Source organism: Stenella coeruleoalba (genome assembly GCF_951394435.1).
Source record: "Stenella coeruleoalba genome assembly, chromosome: 12".
NCBI classification, from domain to species: Eukaryota; Metazoa; Chordata; class Mammalia; order Artiodactyla; family Delphinidae; genus Stenella; species Stenella coeruleoalba.
In genome coordinates, this window is record NC_137158.1 from 70,949,081 (window position 1) to 70,960,106 (window position 11,026).

Consider the following 11,026-nt stretch of genomic DNA (forward strand, 5'->3'; position numbering starts at 1 on the left):
CGTTTCTACTCTGCATTACTGGCTTCTTTCGATGGAGAAATATTAAGAATACTGAAATCAAAACCATGGTCTCTAACTGCCAATGAGCTTTGACATGATCAACTCCTAAGAGTCCAATTAAATATTTATAATGAATATACTTTAATTAAGTTGTCAGTTACTTTTATAGTCTCTTTCTGTTTAACACACTCACACACACTTACACCACCACCACCATAGCATTCAGGCCAACAATATTTAACATTGCTCTATTTTGACACTTAAAAGAGCATACTCTTTGATATGATATTCTCTGCCCCTAAAATTGCTTCAGATCATATGGAATAAACCCATACGCAATTTCTGCAAACTGCTTACCATATGGTAAGTTCCTACTGGAAATTTTAAAATTACATTTTATCCTTGCTGCATCAATAATTTTGGAGGCTCTTGCATGCATATAATTATGTACATTATAACTTCATCCTCTTCATTGCTTTTTGTATACCTTTTATAGGTTCTTTTTATATAAACAGGTAAGAAACATTTGTTCAAAGAAATGAGGTAATTAAAATTTAAAAGTCGATCATGAATCTAATTAGTTCCTTACCTTGGCAGTGAACATCCACTTGGGAAACTTCTAATTATTTCAACAATAATTACATTGGCAGGAGGACAATGGAGTATGAAATTTATGATAAGAATTATACCATTAAACTGTATCTTACCTAAGAAAAGCTTTGTGAGAACTGATGCTTTGGTAACACTCTGGCTTATTTCACAGTTGTATCACTCAGTTTGTTTTGCAAGTTTCATTCACCGTTTCATCAAGAGGAGATAAAATACAGTATATAATGTGCTGGAAATGGACAGTGAAGGACCAAACAAGAAGCATGATACTTTGTGAGAACATTATATTACTTACTTTCACCCATGAGACACTCAAATTTTGGGTCTTGCTACTTGCTTGACATTGAATAACAAGAAAAGAAGAAAAAAGAAAGTAAAGAAAAAATAAACAGAAAACTAAAATAAGTTAACATAAATAAGTTCAAATATGCCAATAGTAACAATAAATATGGATGAGTTGGGTTTTAAATGTACGTAATATCAATTTGGATTAAAAATAAGAGTTAAATTCTATTTATGAGAAATATATCTAAAGCAAAAAGTTAGGTTTAAAACAAGATAACTGTGAAAGATACAACTGACAAACACTAAACAAAATAACATTACTATCAGATAAAGTAGTAATTTAAGGAAAAAAGTTACTAAAAGAAACAAAAGGAGATATTACACCATGATTTTTAAAAAGCCACTCAACCATATCTTCAAAATATTGTTTGTCAAGTGAAACTGATAGAATTACAAAGATTTTTAAAATCTTAAAAATTTAAAATCTATATCTTAAAAAGTATAGATTTTAACTCACCTGGTAAAAATAGTAGATTAAATAGAATATATATAGTAGATTAAATAGGATATGTATATCTAATCATATCTATATATCATATGTATATACATGCAATTATTTAAAAATACCTGAAAGTACTAGCTTTATACCTTTCATAATTGGGACACTTTTTTTTTCTATTTTCTAATTCTCTTCTTTATGAGTCAATCAAAGGATTTCTCCTTGTAGATATGACATGAAGACATACCGTATATGTCATCTTTTGTGAAAAAGATCTGAAAAATTGTTTATCTTTATGTCACTGGAAACCAGAAATGTTACTCAAACTGAATTGTATTCCATGTCACTTAAACTTGGGCCATTTCGCCTTCCTCAGGAAGCTACTGACCATCAGGAAAATTGCTGACTCCAGGGAAGGGTCAAAATGTCTTCGGTCACCATCACCAACTCTATTACCATCATTCTTTGACGTGTGTGATTGATGTTTTCTCAGTTCATATGCAGTAAAATAAGAAAACAATTTTGTTATTTTTATTCTACTTTCCCTTCCCTTTCCAACTAAATTGCCTTCCCACTCCCCTTCCTAAACTGAAATTATGTGGTCACCAATGATGAACAAGGTGGTACCCACAAGGGTGCCGTTGTTTTTAACACTTCATCACCAAAGACTTTGTCCTACGCATTTCACCCAAAGACTAACTCATTTTTACCCTAAAATGTTTAACCCTGGTTATATTTTATAAGAATGAATACTGGTCCCATATATTCACACATAATAAATTACAGTCACTTAGTAGTTACTATTAGTTAGAGCCCATTTTACTAAACTGAAACAGGGATTCAGAAAAGTAAAATGTATGGGGTCTTTCCATACTCCCAGATTTTCATTATTGTTTCTTTTTATCCTTACTCCTATCTCCTTTTAAAATCTCTTCTCCACACCTTCTCTGTGTCCCACAATGATTTTCAACAGAAAATCATTTTTTAACCACTTGATTTAAGCCTCTCTAATCTCTACCAAAATTTTGTTTTTATTGCTCTGGGAGAGAAGATATTTCCATCTAGAAATAGAAGTAATTTCTCAGCTTGATTATCAGACTTGCTGTTTTGTTTATTTGTTTTTTTCCTCCCTAGCATGTCAATGAGTATCTCTCTGTATAAGTCATTGTCTGAATTTTCTATTATTGTATGGAAGTAAAATTACTAGGCAGTAAGAATGAGCATTTTAAAAATTATTGAGATAGTTTGCCAAATAGTTATATTTTCTTTATCTAAACCAACCCATTCCCATAAAAAAGCCAGATATTTGGGAATGATACAGTACAGAATAAGAAACCATATCAATTAAGTATGGCATTTGTTGCCATTTTTACTTTCATTGTTATGAAGGCCAGATTTCAGGGGATTGATTCTTCTGAGGCATTTGCTCCTAATTGAAGACACACAGCCAATTGCTGGAAGGTAGCACTGTGTATTTGTCTTACGTTGTCATGTCTGTCTAGCTCAAAGGTATGTCTTTCCACTTAAATAGACTATAATTTGTCTAGGTATCATTATTAAGTACTTTTCCCACCAAGTCTCAAATGCTATTGATTGCATGAGGCTCATGAAGATTAATGCTTTCTATTCAACCAAAATCCATTAAGTTAGACATTTAAAATTCTCTATATAAAAACTTATGTAAGACTTTGAAAATTTTTTTAAATAATAAAATGAAAAATATTGTTAATGACCTCTGTAAAGAATGTAGCAATATTTACTATATTCTACCTCTAGGAGTTTCCACTGAATTATTCTATGGTTGATATTCCAGGCATCAAGCAGCAATCCTCACCCTTTCAGGAAAGAATCAACTCACTATTGGCTAAAGTTCACAGAAGGCCAAGATAGGACAAATTTGGAACCATTGTTTGTTCTTCCTTGTTTCACTCTGTTCTTTCCATTAGAGTCACGGCTGCCTTCACACTCTTCCCTTTGCATATATAGTCCATACTATGAGCTGGTAGGTTTATGTACAGTTTTCTCTGTTGGCTGTACAATCTCTCAAAACCAGATTCATGTTGAAATGTCTTAATTTCTACAATTAACATTGTAGCACACATTATTCTAAATATTTAAGTGGATTTGTCTCATTTTAAAAGATGTGATAGTAGAGTGACGAGCTTAATGTATAATGCAGAAACAAATACAACTATGCATTCATGAAATCACAAAGAAGGAAACTATACATACATGTATACACAAAGTTTTCTCAGGTTGTCTTTTTGGTTTTGCTAGTATACTATATAAAAGTTTTAAGAGCAAGTTCTTTTACTCTAAACTTTTCTTAAGCATAAAATTGCAAAAATTAGAAGGGCCAAAATCAAAAAGCAACTTAATTTTTAAAAAATATTTTACATGTGACATTTCAATATTTAATGCCATTTGTATTTCCTTACTTTCATCCATTTTCTTAATTGGCTTCAAAGAGACTGTATTTTATTCAATATCTGTTTACATCTTTCAAAAATTCCTGAATCATCTTCAAAATGCACTCAAAGGATTACCTTAATGATCAAAAAGATTTCTTTCTCTTCTTCAGTTTAAGTGCATAGATATACATTTCACTTTGAATAATATCAAGCTTAGAAAAGAGAAGGAACTTTTTTCCTTTCTACTTGGGGGAATTTTTGCTTAGTATTGTCCTTTGTGGAGTTCTAAGAAATTTTCTTCAACAGAGCATGGAAGAGTTCTTGACATAGCATCCTTCAAATGAATTTCATCTTGCACTAACTCTGACAGCCTCAGATAGCCAGCATCATGTCCACACCACTGCATTCCCTCCTGTATCTAATATATATAGTTTTTTATAAGACCAATGAATAAGACATAATGAAAAGGGAATCAAGCATGTAGAGTTTTAAGGGGGATGACAGATCATTTTAAATAGAGTAGTAAATTCTGAAGAAGGCAAAGGAGTTAGTCATCTAGATGTCTGGGAACAGGGTGTAGAGGCAGAGGGAACAGCTAGTGGCAAGGATACAATTATCTGTCATCATACAGAATTATACAATTGTTTTTTTATTAGAATTTATAGTGTATACACACTCTCACACACATAGTTTATCATGTGTATTTGGGCTGTATTTGAGGAAAAGGGTTTTTCTTTCTTTGTTGTGACAGATGGTTTTACATGTTGCTTTGTAAACATGGTGAGGAAGACAGGGTAATTCAGAAGACTTTAACATCTGCATTCAACACAGATTCCTGGTCTTCTTCATTGCACATTAAGAGCCTCCAAGAACCATTTGGAAGACTGCAAAGGCAGACACCAGATTTCCCTTGCCTCAGCACTTCCTTTCATTAAACTAGAAAGTTTTCCAGCTGCTAGTGCTGAAAAGTTATCCTTAGGGAGGTATTTCTTTCAAAGGGAGCAGGGTTTTCTTGAAACCACATTCGCAGATTTCTATTCAGTACAAGAGAGCTAAGAATCAAAAGAATCAAAAGAACCAACTCAATCTTCCATTGACAAATGATCAAGTCCACAAAGTATTTTAGATGATTAGATTCTCAAATTATTTTCAAATATTATCTCCACAAAAACTAATTCACTCTAATTTGATGGTGTCAGTACTTTTTAAAAGATCAAAATTTATAAAGCAAAACAAACAAACAAAAAAAGACTCTTCATTTCCAGCCTTTTTTTTTTGTGGCAATACTGGCCATCTTGCTGTTTCTATTAAGCTGTTTCCTGTTCCCAGAATGTTCTTCACCTAATCCATCCAATCTGAACTAGCCATTAGTTATCACATTGCATCTTATTTTAATTCTTAAACAAAACATTTACCACAGTCTGGTATATTTTATTTTATCTGTTAATTTACTTGTTTGTTTATCTAATCTCTGTTTCCCTGTTCTCCACATTATTTGCTTCCATACTCCATGTACCTAGAACAAGGCCTGGCATAAATAGTATGTGCTTAATATATATATTTCTCAAAAGATAGAGATTATTACAAGTCTGAAATAATGAATAAACTTTATCATTATAAACCTAGAAAAAATAAAATCATCAGATTAAATAGCCCATATTTTGTAACATTTTATTAAACATTTGCAGAACTTAGAATTATTCATTCATTTTAATCATCTTTAAGATGGAAAATATATAAGATTTTAATATATTATAAGGAACAATATATGTACACCATTGTGGAGTGAACAAGTGAGTCCTATAGAAATTATTGATGATTTTTTTGTAAGATAGAAAAATGTTTTTAACCTTTTCTTATAAGAGAATTAATCAGAAGATTTATTTTTTAAGTAAAAAGCATATATGACTGTGATATTTTGATGGCTCAGGTGAAAGTCAAATGCCCCCGTGTGACTAGTAGAATTCTGCTACACAGGTTAAAAAAGATATTTGAGGGAAAACAAAAAACAAATAACCCCCAAAGGTCAGAAATGGCATTTGTATCAACAGCTCTCAGGGGAGAAACTGGAAGTTAAAAATAAATCATTGATAGCATACAAGGCAAAACTTAGATACAACAGAAGATAAGTGGAATGAAATTTCTTCTTTCTCCATCTCCATCTGTCTGATATCTGAGATTAGATTTTTTAAAAGCAGTGAATTCATTTGTCTTCAATTAAAAATGAATATCAAAAACGAACTATGAAAATTACTGCCAAATTAACTGATGCTGAGGAACTAAATCTAGGTGCAGAAGAATGAGGGAAAAAATATTCTGTTTCAACCTTAGACAGAATGTTTTTTAGCAAAATACAGAATTATAACACATGAATGCCAAAATCATGATTTATGCAATTTGAGGACTTTCCAGGTATGTTTCCAGTCTTCTGACCTTCAAACAGCAGTACCTAAAGAAAAATAGAGCTCTGGTTTCCCGTAGGCTAATTATGGCCACCTAACTTCAAATTCTCCCACATACGCTTCTCCCAAAAACATTTATATGAACAAAAAGAACAAAGGCAATCACCCCTAACCTATGACAATAGCAGGGAGGCAGAAATTTTTGAAAATTTTGATTCACATTTAAGTAAACATTCTCTAGATTACAAACCAGGGCAGAGGGTCAGACAAGGATTGTGCAGAAGAGAGCAGAATACAATAGGATCCTAGTAGGAGTAAAGTAGAGATAATATTGACTGTGATTTATCCCCAGTAAAGGAGGGCTGTATCTTGAGTGGGTGAATACTGAGAAAATATCTGAAGTCTGGTAGATGAGAGCACTGACAATAGGGGAGTAAAATGAAGTCTTCTTAGAAAGTGCATAGGACCGCAAAGGCACTCTTAGGAAGGCACTGCTTCTGGGGAAAGAGAACGACAGTTTTGTTGAGACAGCGCTTCCTAGAGGCTTAGTGCTGAAGAGGAAGAAGTAAACATCTAGAGATAATGGCTGTATAAAAACAAAATATTTTCCAAGAATAGAGGAAGAAAGACTCTTCCCAAAAGGTACCCTTTGCTAAAGAATTTGCACTTCGCATACAATAGTGCTCTTGAATTAAGAAGCCAAGTAAGCCGCATCTTTTCAGTTCAAACCCATCTTTCTCAGTCTGTAGAATGACCTTTTATTCCTTATGCAAGAAAATCCAATGCAGCTAAAAATAAACAAATAAGCAAAATTCCCATCATCTATACAAAATGACTGTAAAAAAAAAAAGAGGGAAAATGAGAATGAGAAGTTTGGGGTATGTAAAAGACAACAAAAAATAGTTGGAAAGAGAAGAAAAACTGTAATGCGACACTGTCACGCACAATTCACTAATTCAACCGTTTATCCTTATTCTTACCGCCTAGTCCTGGGTTGTCCACCAGAGTCTCACTTCCTTGGCGGATTCACAGTTTTTCTTTTTTTTGATAGTGCAAAAATCTCCTCTTAGCTTTTTAGCCCCTTATCACTGCTCCAGCATGGTTTCTTAGAAAATTGTTCCAAATGTACATAACTTTGGAGTCGGTAAATGCCTCAAAAGGATGCCTCAAAGTGGAAATTGTGCACAGTATGTCATGGTCACATCTGTGTGGTATCTTTTCCTCTAGAATCTTAGAATCTTTTTCCTGAAGTCACGGTTACCTTGGATATTCTGTGATGTCTTCAAATCGTTGTCTTTTTATGCTTTTTTAATTAGTATAAGAAGAATTAGTATAAGAACACCTGCTTTAACAGGTGTTCATGATGGGAGAACTGGTTTGATAGCAGTTGCTCCATCACAAGTCAAAGTGGAAGTTTATCCTACTGCATTTATTTTCTCCATAACACGCTACATACTCTGTATTTACTTGTTTATTCATTCTATGTCTCCTTAATATAGTGCCTTGAAGGTAGGAACTCAGTTTTGTTCACTGTGTAGTCCCAAAGCTTAGAAAAATGGCTGGAATAAAAAAGGAATGCAATAAATATTTTCAAAGGAGGGAAAAAAGGAAGAAACCAGCTTGTAGTTCTCCTAACGATTCTTTCATCCAGGTACACACCTGGGAAACTTGATTTAAGGACTTCTATTTATCTTCTTTGAGATATATATATATATTTTTTTGTTGTTGTTGTTGTTTTTGCGGTACGCGAGCCTCTCACCGTCGTGGCCTCTCCCGCTGCGGAGCACAGGCCCCGGACGCGCAGGCTCAGCGGCCATGGCTCACGGGCCCAGCCGCTCTGCGGCATGTGGGATCTTCCTGGACCGGGGCACGAGCCCGCGTCCCCTCCATTGGCAGGCGGACCCCCAACCACTGCGCCACCAGGGAAGCCCTTGATCAATATTTTTAAACTTCTCCTACTCCCCAACTCTGCACATCCAATTAGCTACCAAGTTCTGCTAATTCTATATTTTTAATATCTTTCCAATATGCTCTTCCCTCTTCATCCTTGCTGTCTCAAGGATGAAGGATGCTGTCTCATCATCTCTTGCCTGGTTACTAAGTAAGTCTGTTCATTAATGCCATACTTCTACTTTTCCTTCTGATCATTCTGTCTTTCCCTGACAGTTTTTGGTGTTTTTCTCAAACACAAATATTATATTTCAGGAGTTTAAAAATATTTTAAAATGTCGTTGGCTCAACAAAAGGATACAAGGATAAATACAAAACTTCTATTTTCATGGAATACAAGGAACTTCAAACACGTCTTACCGTGACAACTAGATATCTTCAATAAACATTGAAATCATCATAATGTTTATCTTAAAGTGTCTAAAAGTCCGAGAACTAAGCATGTCACCATGATTTTATGCATAACTCTTGATGGCAAAAAATGATTCAGAGGTATGACTATTAGACTGTAGATATTAAGGATGAGACTGAAGAAGAAAGCAAGATATAAGCACAATATGTAAATATATACTTTTGTTGGTAGCAAACAAAGTTTATATTCATATCTAGTTTTTGGAATTTTTGAAGACTTACATTAAACTATTAGGGCTTCTTATACTAATAAACTATTAGTATTATTTTATTTCTTGAATATTTACTGAGATGCCTGCTCTATGTTAATTGCTCTCATTCCTTAGGACACAAATATATATTAGATCATTTTCTCTCTCAAAGGGCACAGGGAGTAGTGACTCCACATAATTGATTAGTTAAAGTAAATACTGTGTTGTGATTATTTTCCATTTTTTAATTTAAAATGTGAGCAAAATATTTAAGATCCTTAATGAAGTGTTCTTTCATCAGTCTTCAGCTTCTACATGTAATGGTGGATTTAGCACTTTCTATCTGATTACCCAAACTTATAGGAAACCATAACGTAAGTCAAATTTTCCATGGAGACTGTAAGAGGAAAAAGACAATAGAATTTGGGAAACAACTGCTTTGAAAGGCACAAGCAAAAGGGACATTGAATGAGTATTAAAGAGGAAAAGGAAAGGGATGTAAACTTTTTAAGCCTCGGTTTTGTTATCTGAAGTAGAGAAATCATATATTTAACTTGTATAATTATTGAGAAGAAAAGAAGATGCAAGCAGACCTGTTAGTGTGACACTCAGTGTTTAGTAAACACTCATAAATTCTGTTGTTTTTGTTTGATATAAAACAATAATTTGGTGCTTAAGGAACTAAATCTATAGCTAAACCATAAGCTAACTTACTTATCACCAGTGATGCCTGAGATACCTATTCCTTGAATCATTGCTCATCTTATTTACTTAAATAGAAAAATGAAAACACAGAGATGATATATACGTTTAAAATTTGAAATTTAACAGCTGATTTGTTTCAATGTACTTTTACCTAAGAGACACAATCCAAAGAGTCTCCTCCGCTTTTCAAAACATTCCCTTGGTCATTTAACTCATGAGTTATTGTGATGTTCTCTGAAAATGAGTGGCATGAGAATCGCAATGAAAAATTATAGGTCTCATCAAAATGAATAATACAAAATGTAGGAGGCAGAAGCATCAGGGCCAGGGAGCTATTTCAGATCTATTTACTTTGTGATACTTTGTTTTATCTGAGAGGTCTCACAGGTTTTGCCTTTACCTAAGAGGGGAGGTAGAATGTCTAATGATACCGATAAGCACCCTTTTCAGGGCTTTTCTGACTTATGGGCACTTTATGTTAATTGAGATTTTGCTGATGGCATATTTAGACACCCACTACAATTTTTTAAATATTTAAATCAAGCCAAACATAAGGCTTCAGGTGGTAGAAGTATTTCAGGAATGACAGCACCAAAGGAAAAATAATTAGCAAACCCTTTCATGACAGCTAATTTTCACTGGGCCATGTGCAGTCTATTTTTGTACCACCAGATGCCCCCTTCAGTGCAGTCTTATTTTTATTTACGTAGTGAAGTTACTTCTAAATTTAGCAGAGGTCTGTCAATTTGTTCTAATTTTGTTGAGAGAAAATTTACCAGTGTCATGTGACAGCCTCTTCTGCCCCATGTATCCGAAGGTCTCACTTGCTGAAGTAAGTTGGTCTAACATCAGAGCTGGAAATAGTAGACCTCTCCCACAAGCTCATAAGGGGAAGGCTTTGCTGTTCAGCTCATTTTGAGATCTGATCATCACCCACTGGCCAAATAAATCATGAGCCAAATTACTCAGTTTGGTAAAGTATTTCCAGCTAGTGCAATCAATGAAGATTTTCCAAAGCTACTTACTAAATAGTGTTTATCCTAAAATTTCAGATTTGCAGTGGACTTTGCCCAAGATAGTCAAACAACTCTGATGGAAAATTTCCTCTAAGCTTTGATTTTTGAGTCTATATTTCTAAGGAGAAGGAAGTTCTAAGTCAATAAAACAAGAAATTGTTTTTCATTACAAAGTTATTTTAATGATTAGTTATGCCATAATGATGATGTGAACAAAGCCAATGAACATATAAAAAGGAACTCGATTCCATTGTAATCAGGGAAATGCAAATTAAAACTGAATGAGGTTATATACACCAGAATGACTAAAATAAAAACGATAGACGACACAAGTGTTCAAGAGGATGTAGAAAAACGGAAACCATCAGTGGGAGTGTTAAATTGGTGCAACTACTAAAGATGAACATTCTGTAGCCTCTCAATTCCACTCCTACGCATTCACCCAGCAGAAAAGTATATGTGTACTGCCCACCCTAAAGGACACATACAACAGTGATCACAGTACTGTCAACCTCTAATATTTTGGGGTGATTCTTTCCCTGACCTT